This window comes from Cryptomeria japonica, chromosome 2 (genome assembly GCF_030272615.1).
Source record: "Cryptomeria japonica chromosome 2, Sugi_1.0, whole genome shotgun sequence".
Lineage (NCBI taxonomy): Eukaryota > Viridiplantae > Streptophyta > Pinopsida > Cupressales > Cupressaceae > Cryptomeria > Cryptomeria japonica.
In genome coordinates this window covers 259,117,255-259,130,374 of record NC_081406.1, presented here as the reverse complement: position 1 = coordinate 259,130,374, position 13,120 = coordinate 259,117,255, and positions in this window count along the sequence as shown.

The window sequence follows — 13,120 nt, the reverse complement described above, 5'->3', positions numbered from 1 at the left end:
GGCTAAGGGTGGTAGATGCAGAGGTATCAGAGGAGTATACGCAGTATATGGCGGCTCATTCGATTCTACAAATATCAGATCCAACAGAGCCTATTCCATATTTTGAGGAGGAGAGGGGATGGAGATGGAGGAGGGGAGGAGGTCAAGGATCGATGATAGGTTGATGAGGGAGGGGGGATGGTGGTGACAGAGGAGGAGGAGGAGGAGATGATAGAGGTGGCAGAGTAGGTGGCTTAGGTGGTTGGGTCCAGCGAAGAGGGAGAGGCAGATTGCCACTGCGGATATCACAAGGACCGTTGGTGCCGGGAGGAGTTAGATTAGGTGGCCGAGGTATGGAAAGGGAGATACTGATGGATAGAGGGGAGGGAGCCATTGGAGAGGCACCTATAGAGATGAGGGAGGGAGCGACAGGGGGTGGTGATCCTCGGGAGCATATGCTAGCACATTTGCATACTCGATTGACAATAGCTTAGACACAGGTGGAGGATCTGGAGGCAGAGGTTGCAGCGAGAGATGTGCAGCTATTTGCACGAGAGTTGGAGCTGATTGTAGTGCTGTGGGAGAGGGTTAGTGCAGTGGAGAGATTAGCGGAGCTACAGGAGAGAGTCCGGGTTGGAGTAGGAGCACAGGGTCCTACTGGGGAGGTGATGAGACAGTTTTGACAGGCACAGGTGGAGATTGAGTATTGGTGGGGATTATATGAGCAGGTGGTGCCAGCTAGTCAGCAAGCACTGAGCTATACACAGATGCGACAGACTAGGTCAGAGCAGTCTCAGAGGATGCAGAGTAGTGGGGGTGTGGTGGGTCCATGATGGAGAGAGGTGTTAGGTGGTGCAGGAGCTAGTGGGGGTTTGATGGGGCCTCCACGGAGAGATAGATTGGATGGTGCAAGGACTAGTGGGGGAGTAGGTGGTGATGGTGGTGCAGCATCTGGTCAGAGTGGCATCTGAGAGAGCATTTTTGCATGCATATATTTATATGATCATTTTGGACTATGTCTTGGATGGCTCTTGGTAGTCGTTTTTGTAGACTTCATTGTACTCTAATACATGAGATGATATATATGAGGAGATCCCATATTTTGATGATATGCATTTTGATATGTATGGATGTTATGCAGGATGATGAGTTTATGAGTTTATGCTTAGATGGATACGTGTATATGTATGCATTTATGAGATGATTCCTATATGCATGTTTTATGATGATTTATGATATTGGATACTAACACATGAATGCAGGTTTATATGTGTGTGTATGATTTGTTTGGTGTAATGCTTTTATGTATGTAATGTCATGATGATGATGTATGCTTATGATGATATAGACAAGATCTTGTGCTTCATATCGATATAATGATGGGATAATGATATGCAATGATGTTAATGTAATGAATGAATGATTTATTTATGTAAATGCATCTGGATGGTTTTTAGATGAATGTAAGATGGATGAACAAATGTAAAGTACAAATGTTTATATGATGATTTCTAAATGAATGCATATGTTTATGATGTATATATAAAATGGTATGAACCAATGATTGAGACAAATGGTTTTATGATTATAAATGTCTAAATATGATGAAGTAAAATGATAATGTGATGATAATGCAACTTATGGTTAATAACTACACCTTAATGCAATTAAAAAGGGATAATGAATGCAATTTAAATGAATCCTAAGATGAGTATAAAAAGACACTAATAATGGATGAATCAATGCACTTTTTAACTAAATGAATAGATAAATGAATGTATGCAATGGTAAATGATAAAGGATAATAAAGGATGATAAAATGATAATTGATAACTGACACTAAATGAATATAGAGTAAATGGCTAATACAATCAAGGCCAATTGGTTTATATGAATGAATCTAAACATTATGCAATGATGAGATGATATAAATGTTAATAAATGATAATGAACTATATGCATTTTAAACAACTAAAATGATATGAAATATTCTTGATGCAAAATGCAACTAAATGTAATGATGATGATGTGATCATGATGGATGAATGCAAGGTGTTTTAGACTTTGCATGATGCATTGATGATGTATCAGAATACTCGGTCATGATTGTGTCCAAAAACAAGCTCAATTGTCGCAGAACTACTCATTTTAACTTTTGTTCACACTTTCATGCAAAATTATGAAAATAAATGAGTAAATGGATGGATGTTATGCAACGAAACGCAATATAAATAGATGAGATGAAATGACGATCCATTGTGCTTTATTTTTCATCATTGAGCTTTAAAATGTTGTAAGAAAATACAAGCAACTTGACATAATGATTCAAGATGACCTGAGTATTCCTTACATGGATTTTGATATAGCAAGTTAATACAAGCAACATGATATAATTGATCAAGTTGACCAGAGTATTGCTTGCAGAATAGACAAGGATCATCTCCGTTCATGCATGACTTGGATTGTCCTCCTTGATCTTTGGCTGATCATATCCTGAGACAAGTTCATATCTTAATAAGAGACAAAAACCTTTATCCAAATTGGATGAGGAGGAACCAAAGAAGGAGCATTGTTCTTGTAAGCAAATAGCATGTACATAAAGAATAAAGAATATGCATCCTTGGTAATGGTTCATGCTCATATGGTCGAGGTATATGTTGTAGTCAGCAAGCCGTAGTGATCTATGACTGCTTTTTGCATAAAATCAAGTAGCTTAGTGAACTTCCCACGTAGACACCATTAGTACATGCCCCAAAACTTCATCAAAATGATCTGCAGAAGATACACAAACAATGCTATAAGAATTGATATGAATAACCCATAAATCAACCAAGTATTTGGTAGCTTAAACATAATTTTCTTGTCAAAGAAAATGTCATTTTGTCTTTGTTTTGGTAAGGAAGGATGCATCCTTGTTGAAGAAAATTTGAGTGTTGATGTTGATTGTTTGGTTGATTTTGAGAAGTGATTATCGTGCGAGTATTTTTCAATGCTTGTTTGGTATCTGCGTGGATGAGTATGTACAATGTGCCTGACATGTTTTTCTATTTGATTTTTGATGTTTTCTGATGTTTTTGGATTTTGTGAGACATTTTGAATGTTTTTGGATTTTGTGAGATGATTTTGGAATGTTTTTGGTATTTTTGATGATTGTTTTCCAATGTTTTTGGATTTTGCGAGATAGTTTTGAATGAAGAACCCAACAAATCATAAGAATAATGTATAATCCACTTCCATCCAACTAGATTAAGGGCATTGCCCCCAGTTTAAACATGATTATGAAAAAGCGGGATGCTGAACACATGAAGTACTTTCTCGATTGTAGATAAATAACAAGTCATGGTTTAAACAGATGGATGTGTGTATGTAGTGAATGTGATCGCAACAAGTTTGAAAGAGAATGGAGCCATAGCCTTTACAAGTGGCACCTGTTTGCCAGGTTTTCACCATTGTACTTACCCAAGGTGCCACCGGAGTGGTTGTTCATTGTTTGGATGCATGATTTTTCTTTACTATTTTGATGTTTTTTGTATTTTTCTTCAGGACCTTTATCTGGATGTTTTTGGTATTTTAGCCAGTATGTAGGAGAGCCCGATGCTTTGTGCAACTTATGTATAAAACCATTTGAGGTGCATGCTATTGATCGGATCTGCTAGCGGTTCTCCTTCTGAAGTAGACAACTAATATGCCCCGGACCCAAATACAGCAGTGATAATATATGGACCCAGCCAATTTGATTCAAACTTTCCTTGATGTTCTCGGTTGGGTTGGTTACGAGGATTTTCTCGAAGAACAAGATCACTTGCCTCGAATGTACAAGGTCTAACTCAATGATTATAGCTTCTGCTCATGTGCTATTGGTAGGCCTTGAGGTGATTGTATGCAGCTTGTCGCTTCTCATCAAGTATCTCTAAGTCCTGAAGACGAGATACTCTGTATGCTTCATCATCTATGAGATTGTGTAAGGAAACCCATAGTGATGGTATCTCGACCTCAATAGGTAAAATAGCTTTTGTACCATAGACCAATGAGTAGGGAGTTGCGCCTGTAGGGGTTCAAATGCTAGTTCGATATGTCCATAGTGCTGGATTCAATTGAACCTGCCAATCATGATCGACTTCATTGACTATCTTCTTTAGGCTCCTCAATATGTTCTTGTTTGATGCTTCAGCCTGACCATTGCCTTGTGGGTAATAGGGAGTGGAAAAGAGGTGTTGGATGTGAAATTTCTCATAGAGTTCATGGACATCTTGATTTTTGAAAGGAAGACCGTTATCTGTGATGATGGACATGGGTACACCATACCGACAGATGATGTAATTGAGGATGAATGATGCGATCTACTTGCCGGTAACTTGGGTAAGTGGAACAACTTCGATCCACTTTGTGAAATATTCAATGGCGGTAATAATGAATTTGTGGCCGTTGGATGAAGATGGATGGATTTTACCCACAAGGTCAAGGCCCCATTGAAAAAAAGGTCATGGTGTTGTGATTGGTTGCAAATCTTGTGCTGGTGCATGTATCAGGTCACCATGAACTTGGCATTTCTTGCACTTTCTGATAAAGTAGTATGTCTTTTTCCATAGATGGCCAATAGTATCCAGTGCACAGGAGTTTCTTGGCTAGTGATGGACCGCTTGCATGAGTTCCACAAATTCCTTCATGTACCTCTTCCAAGGCCTTTGTTATCTTATCTTGTTCTAGACATCGAAGGAGAGTACCATCAAGACTGCGTCGGTATAGGGTTTCGGCAATAATGGTATATTGAGCAGTTTGGAAAATGAAGGTTTTACGTTGGTTATTCGATTGGTTAGGAGGAAGTGTGTGATCGTGGAGGTAGGTGTAGAACTCACCATACCATGGGGATTCAGAACCAACAAGGTGACATATTATCTTGGATTCGGGGATATCATAAGCGGGGATCCAAAGCTATTCTACCAAGAACTCGTAGCGTGTTGAATTCTGTGGAAGATCTAGGACAGATGCAATAGTAGCCATAGCATTAGCAGCTCAATTCTGATCTCTTGGTATCTACTCAAAGGTGATAGTAGTAAATGATGCCTTTAATTTGTCCACCATTTGTTTGTACGACATGAGTTTGTCATCCTTTGTCTTATATTCATCAGTTGCTTGTCGAATGACCAGTTGGGAGTCGCCATATACTTGTAGTTCTTGTAATTTCCATTGTATAGCCAACCTGAGTCTTGTGATCAAGGCCTCATACTCTACTATATTGTTGGTGCATGGAAATGTGAGCCTATAAGACTTCAGGATGCTGTCACCTTGAGGTGTGATAAACAAAATGCCTGCCCCTGAGCCATGCCTAGTGTATGAACCATCAAAGTATAGTTTCCATGGTTGTGCTATTGTGATCATGAATATCTCTTCATCTGAAAAATTGGAAATGAGAGGATGATTGCCTATGAGTGGTGCATCGGCCAACTGATCTGCAATAACTTGACCTTTGATAGCTTTATGGTCCACATACTCAATGTCAAATTCACTAAGAATCATCACCCATTTGGCCAAACAACCTGTCAAAGCTGCTTTGCTAAGTAAGTATTTGAGTGGATCAATCTTTGCAATGAGCTATACTTTATGTGTCAACAGATAGTGCCTTAGTTTAGTGGCTGCCAAGATTACTGCTAGGCAAGCTCATCAATAGGTGTATAATTGAGTTCATAGCCAACTAGTGTGTGAGAGATGTAGTAAATAATGCACTCTTTCCCTTCCGCATTGTGTTGTGACAATAGTACACCCAATGTCATATTTGTTGCTGATATATAGAGTAAGAGAGGTCTACTCAGATTTGGTGGGACCAACAATGGTGTATTTATGAGATAGTCTTTAAGCATCTGGAATGCTTGTTGGCATCTGGTATCCCATTGAAATCAGATATTCTTGTGTAATAGGTGTGTAAAGGGGTGACACTTATCTGCCAGTTGTGCAATGAATCTTCGGATGGATTGTAGTCATCCTTGTAATGTCCTTAGCTGACTGATGTTCTTTGGAGGTGGCATGTCCATGATTGCTTTGGCCTTTTCTAGATCAATTTCAATTCCTTTGCTTGAGACAATGTATCCTAGAAGCTTCCCTGAGGTTACTCCGAAGACACATTTCTTTGGGTTGAGCCAAACATGATATTGTTCTAGTCTCTCAAAGATTTTCTGTAATATGTCTAGATGACCCTCTCTTGTGAGTGATTTTGCCAGTAAGTCATCAACATAATCTTCCATTATGGTATGCATCATGTCATGGAAGATGGTGGTCATTGCTCATTGATAGGTCGCTTCTGCATTCTTTAGACCGAAAGGTATTACATTCTAGTAGTATGTGCCCCATGGACATGTGAAGGCTGTCTTATGTTGATCCTCAGGTGTGATCTTTATTTGATTGTATCCTGAAAAGCCATCCATGAGAGAAAGCATGACATGTCCTGCTGTTAGGTCCACTATGATGTCAATGTTTGGTAGGGGAAAGTCATCCTTAGGACATGCCTTATTTAGATCTCTAAAGTCAGTACAAATACAGATGCCCCCATTTGGTTTGCTGACAGGCACAATATTAGATATCAAATCTGCATAATCAATTGGTCTAATGAAACCAACATCTAGGAGTTTCTTGAGTTCTACTTTGATTAGTACTGCAATCTGAGGATGCATCTTACGAAGCTTCTGCTTGACAGGTTTGTCTCCTTCTGCTATGGTGAGGTGATGCATGACTAAATTAGGATCAAGCCCAGGCATGTCTGCATATGACCATGCAAAGTTAATCTGATGCTTTTGAAAGAACTCTACAAATTTAGGCTATTCCTCTAGAGTTAGAAGAGATGCCAGATGTATGTGGTGAGGAGTTTCAGGAGTCCCCACGTTGTATTCTTTTGTTTCCTCGATGAGAATCGTTGATCATTCCTGTTGTGTACTAGCAGGGAGAATGTCAAACCTTTCACCCACCGGTGCCTTAGAGAGGTTTTCACCATTGGATACACTCTTTCTTTTTACTTTTGTTGGATCAAACAGTGCCACAGTGTGGTTTTCACTAGAAGATCCATGTTTTATTATTATATTTTTGTAGCTGAAAGGTTTGGCATCCGCCCCAAAGTATGTTGCGCTATTAAGTTCTATGGCGAATCTAGCTTTGTGATCACCGCTTGGTATGTTATCCCGTAGTTCCAAAAAGTCAATGATGGCCTCATCATTTTGGAAATGATCAAGACATGGGGGATTAGGTTGGTTCCATTTGATGAGTTCAGGATGGATAATGGGCATTACCTCATCAATTAGGTTAAGTTCGTTAGATGTGTCAGTGAGGGTTAAGACATTATGGTGAAGGTCATTGATGGTACTCTCCCTGTCAGAATCAGGCATAGGATGTGACATAGGGTCTGTGGAAGAAGTTTCCAGCTCAGGAACCCAAGAGTCTTTATCCGTGCTTGTCCGTAAACAGGGATGTCTTTGTAAGGTGGAGGTAGTGATGTGTATTCCTCATCTAAAGTATTAAGCTGGATGGAATCAAATTCCCATTCGTGTGAGTCGGTCCCTGGGTCACTTTCCAGTATCTGACTACTATACCATACTAGGATGTCCTTTGAGTTAAACACTACAGGTGTGATCGATTGATGTACCTTTTTAGATGAAATGATCGGTGTTGTAGGAAGGATGATGGGGATCAATGAATCCGATATGGGGAGTATTGGTATTGTTGACTCTACTTCTTCTGTTGGAACTGCTGGTGTCATAGATACTGCTATGGGTTCTGATACAGTTGCTGCTGCTAATGGTGCTATTGATGTTATGGCTGCTGCTAGTGGGATTGTTGGTTTGTTTGGTGGGATGATTGGCGTTGTAGATGATTGTGTTGGGATTTTTAGCCTTAGTGGGGCAGTTGCAATGGTGTTTGATGCTGCTTTGATAATCAAAGGTGTCCTCTTGGCAATAGGCTGATATAGTGGTTTGTTGGGCTTTCCTTTGAATATGAGCTTAGGAAGGATCTCCTTTTGAAAGCCTAAGCCTATATTATCCTTGGGTTTTAATTCCGGCAGTAGTGGTTCACATCGTCCTTGTTTGCAAGGTCCCAAAGCACTCTGACCATCATAACCCATTCTTTGCATAATGAGAAGGCCTTTGCCATACTGATCCGTGGGAAGTGTAGCTTGCGGAATATCAGTGGTGATGGGATCTTTATAGATCGATTCTGCTAAGTCCTCATCTTTGGTTTTTTCTTCTTGACTCTTTCCAAAGATGAAAGGTGTCAAAGGACATGCTGGCTTGATCAGTGGTTGTTGAAGTAACTGCTGAGGTTTGCCATGTGTTCTAGGAGAAGTGGGCATTTGTCCCACACAAAAGAGTTGACTCAAATTGTATTCCCCAGGACCTTCCTCTGCTATTTTCATCTTAAGCTTTTCTTGCTTGGGTATAGTGGTGTTTGAACTGACAAGAGAGGCTGGACTTATGTATGATGTGGAGGAGATGGCTTCTCTATTGTTAGGAACGGTAATCTCTGGTTGATGACTGATATTATGACAAAGGGATTTGCATCTCCCAAGATTGTGATTTCTACACCATTATGTGGGAACTTGATACACTGATGTTAGGTGGATGGAACAACTTACATGGCGTGTATCCAAGGTCTTCCTAACAATAGATTTTATGGTAGAGGAAGGTCCAGAACTTGACAGATGATGTGTTTCACCACAAGGCCCACTCAGATTGGTAGTACCATAGCCCCTTTGGATGAATGCTCTGCATCGTCATAGGCTTTGATTGTGATCTTCTTGCAGGGATCCACTAATTCTATTGCATATCCCAAGGCTATGACCAACTGCAGTGTACAAATATTTAGGCCGGCTCCATTATTGATCAAGACTTGCTTGATCCTATGCTGGTTGATAAATCCTTCAATGTGTAGGGAAGCATTCTGAGGTTGCTGGAAGGAAGAGTTGTCACTTTCAGAAAAAGTGAGACAAGGTGATGACTTTAAATTTCCAACCATGGCTTGGAACTGATCTGTATTTAGGTTTGTAGGGACTGACGCCTCTTGGAGAGCTTGATCCAAAATGGTTTTATGAGATGGAGATAGGTGCAATAGCTCTAAGATAGATATCAGTGCGGGCATTTTGTCTAACTATTCCACAAGGTTATACTACTTTGGGATAGATGGGGTGCCTTATGGAGCCGCTTTTATGGTAATTTTGCTGCGGCGTGTAACAACATTGCAAGTGGAGCTGGGATTTTTTATGGTTATAGTTGCAATCTGTTCACTGGTATCGTATAGGTGATTCACAGTATAATTATATGAGGCTTGCGTATAATTGGTGGTATCTGTGTTTCTCCCGGAAGTAGAAGGACCCCATTGATCTTGTGATGGAAGTGGATTTTTAAACATAAGATGATCATTGGTTGTTGTCTTTGGGTCATGTCCTTCGATTTCGATTTCACCTCAGTCAATAAGATCCTGAATAAGATCTTTCAATCTATGAGAATTGCTTGTCTTATGTCCTCTTCCTTGATGGAAGTCACAATGTTCAGTATCTCTCCACCATGCAGGTTTGACTTGTGGTTCGTAGTTTGATGTTTTGGGTAGGGTTACTAGATTTTGAGAAACTAGTTGACGCAATACTGTTTCGATGGGTTCCCTTAAGGGAGTGTATGTTCGCTTTTGTTTTTGTTGACACAGTCTGGGTTCATCGTGAGATGTAATGCAGCCTTGATTTGGAGGAGCAACTGTGTTAGTCTGAGGTGGGGGATTCTGTCCTGCAAATCGAACTACAGGTTGTGCACTTTTGATAGTTCTTGCATCCACAACCCCGTTGTTGACAACATTTTTGTTTTTGTTCCAGAAGCTTGGTTTGTCACTATTGAAGCGTGGGTGAGGACCATCCTTTGGCTCATTATAGATTTTGATAAGTCCTTTCTTGATGAGAGCTCGCTCACATTTTAAGCTTTTGGTGATCATGTCATTGAAAGAATTTGTGTCTTTGACGTCCAGGTGAAACTCCATTTCTTCGTTTAAGTTGGAAATAAATATTTCCACTAGTTCTTGTTTAGGTAACTCAAGAGAACGTCTGCTAGACATTTGATGCCATCGTTGTAGGAAGATTGAGAATAGTTCACCTGGTTTTTGTTTAGTGTTACATAGATCAACCATGGTGATATCACGTTCAATGTTATGAGAGTAATGTGCCAAGAAATTCTGAACTAGCTCTTCAAATGTCCTAATGCCACCTCGTAGTCAGGAAAACTATGATGTGGTTGTTCCTCCCAAGCTTTGGGGAAAAAGGCACATGAGGTACGTATCTTCATATGCCACTTCGAGGCAAGATGAGTGGAATTCTTTGACATGATCGCGAGGATCTCCTTTTCCTCTATACTTTTTGAACTTGGCTATTTCGAACCCTCATGGAAAAGGTGGCATATAAATATTCCTATCAAAGGGATAGGGACAAATGTCATTGAGTGAAAATTGATTAGTCTTTACGCCACTGCAAAGTTGTTGGGCAAGATTTTCAACTTGTTGCCGCAATATCTCTATGTCATTTGGAGGAGGCAGAGGTGGGTTACCTCGAGGAATGTTATATCTGATGTGATCTCTACCTCTTTCTTCCTCATGGCGACTTTGTCATTCTGATGCTTGTCTTAGTTGTGCAAGATCAAAGTCAGAGTGGAGTTGGGATCCTTCTTGAGCAAGCTTTAAAAAGTGAGCATCCGCATTGCTCCTGAGTATTTCGTCAAAAAGTCTGTTAAAGAGAGGCTTGTGTTGAGCCCTTTCTATTGTTGCAGGAGTAGGAGTACTTGGGTTTTCGTCATTCGCATTTCCTCCAAGTGCTTCTTGAAATTTGTTGATATTTTCCTCCTCTTCTTCTTCAATTTCTATTTCTCATTGCCTTGACTGTGATCGGGTATGAGCCATTTTATTTACAATTTTTTGTTTGAAGTTGGGTGAAAATGATGATGAGCTGTTGATGAAATGAAAGATTGATGGTTGGTGAATTGTTTTGCATGTGGATCTCTAGCACTTAAAGGTAGATGTGACCGGAATTATTTCTTTGAATTGCTTGTTGTTTTTGATAAGGTTTTATGTGATAAGGTTTAGAGAAATCTGAGATGTGCTATAGACTTAACTACCTAGTAATGAGAGGATTCACTCATAAACTAGTTTTAACCTACGTAGATATGTCTCTTAGGATGAGCTTATCCTAGATGTAGAAACAATATAAAAGTGATTTGTGTGTTTGATTTCAAGCAATATCCAAAAGAGAATTTAGGACAAGAACCTCTTAATGTTTTGAGAGTTGAACTTAAGTGATGATGTGAAGGTGAGAAATGGATGAAATGTTTTAACTTCAATAAAAGCTTTGTGTCACAAATGGAACAAATTCTACCTCTTCTCTTTCGGGCATTGGTGGCATTTCTCGAGCTACGTTGTATGTGATACAAATGTCTGGGAAGAAGTTGGGATTAATCTTGCCTCCTTGGTTTTTGAGATAACTCAAATCTCTATATTGCATAAAAGCTCTGCGGTTCAGTGACTCTTGATCAAATTCGTTTGATTTGCCTTGAAAGTATAGACGCATGTGACGTAGAAAATCTCTATGAGAGACAAAGATTTGTCTATTTAGATAGAAGAATTTCCTCCTTTTGATCAAAGCCTTTGAGCTCAATGGTCTTCTTTTCAAGTTGATGCTTTGATGAAGATTCTTCTTTCTCAAGATGTGAAGAATGGTCATAAATTTTTGATACTTTGTTGTTGCACTTTGTTTTTGATCTTTTTGGTTGTTTTGAAAAATGTTTGGTTGGATGAATACTTGTTTTGATTTTTTGATTTTATGATGTTTCTTTGACAAGAAAACAAAGCAAGCACACAAACACAAGAATGTTGCCTCAAAAGGCACAAATAAGTATGGGTCTAGATCAACCCAATCCTTGAACTTTTATATGACCCTTTCCCTTAAGTGTATTTTAGGTGTTTTCTTTCCAAAGCCTGAAGTCGGCTCAATTTGCACTTGGTCTTGACTAAAATGAAAACACTTCAAACACTTTGTATCCCTAAGGTCTAATGTCTAGTTGCGATAAATTCAGCCCACATCTTGATATTTCTTCAACTTTGGTACTACATACCTTATGAATCTCGCCGTGGCAGGTAAGGATGTGATATACTAAGTCTTGCACAAGCATAACAAATAGATGATCCCTATGATGGGGGAGTCGCCACTTTCATCAAGCCACAAGTAACTTTTCAAAAAGCTATGTTTCTACTCAAGGAAATATGTATGGTGAGTATCTTGGGAGCAAAACCATCTATGCTCTTGCACTAAATTATATCATAAATATCCTCAATCAATAGAATGAGTGGGCTACTACTTAAAGGTGTTTAGTAATTTTTGATGTCTTTGGACATAAGTTCATTCTGCAGTGACTCACTTAAGAGCCTTGTAACTTGTGGTGGGGCCCATTTGTCCTTTCGGCAAGTTACACTGTAGGAACAACTATACCCAAGGCTACAACTTTCGCTCTCACTTGATTTTTATAGCGGCTCAAAGGATTTACCACTCGAGGTCATTCCCAAGAGTGATGTGTCTCTTGGCAGGCCTCTCTTAAAAAGATAAAAATTTGAGTGTTACTAACACTTTTCTCTTGCACCTAGGACCACGAAAGCCAAGGGAGAGGATAGTGTGTGTTAGAAGTAGGACCACTCGACCAACTCCTTTGCACAAGTGTGCCAATCACGAAAAGAACTTGTTCTTTTTAACTTGTCATTGCAATGTGATCTAACTATTTGGAGATGTTGCTCCAACAACCATGATGTTCTTTTTGACTTCAAAAGGCAATATGTTTAAGTAAACTAGAACTTGAAATCCTGGTCAACTTAATGAAAAAAATGTATGCATGAAGTAAAATCATTTTGCAAAAAATGAGACAAGTTGTTTGTGAATTTTATTTGCACCAAAAATGGAAGTGTGGATTGTGAGTTTTTTTAAAAGTTTGATGCAAGAAATAAATTTGTTTTGTTGATTTTAAGCACCAAATGAACAATTAAGCCTAACTTGCAAGAAACAAAGTTTGTTTTTGTTCTATTTTAAAGCACCAAAAACAAATGATCCTAACTTGCAAGGGAAAGAAAGTTTGTTTTTGTTCAATTT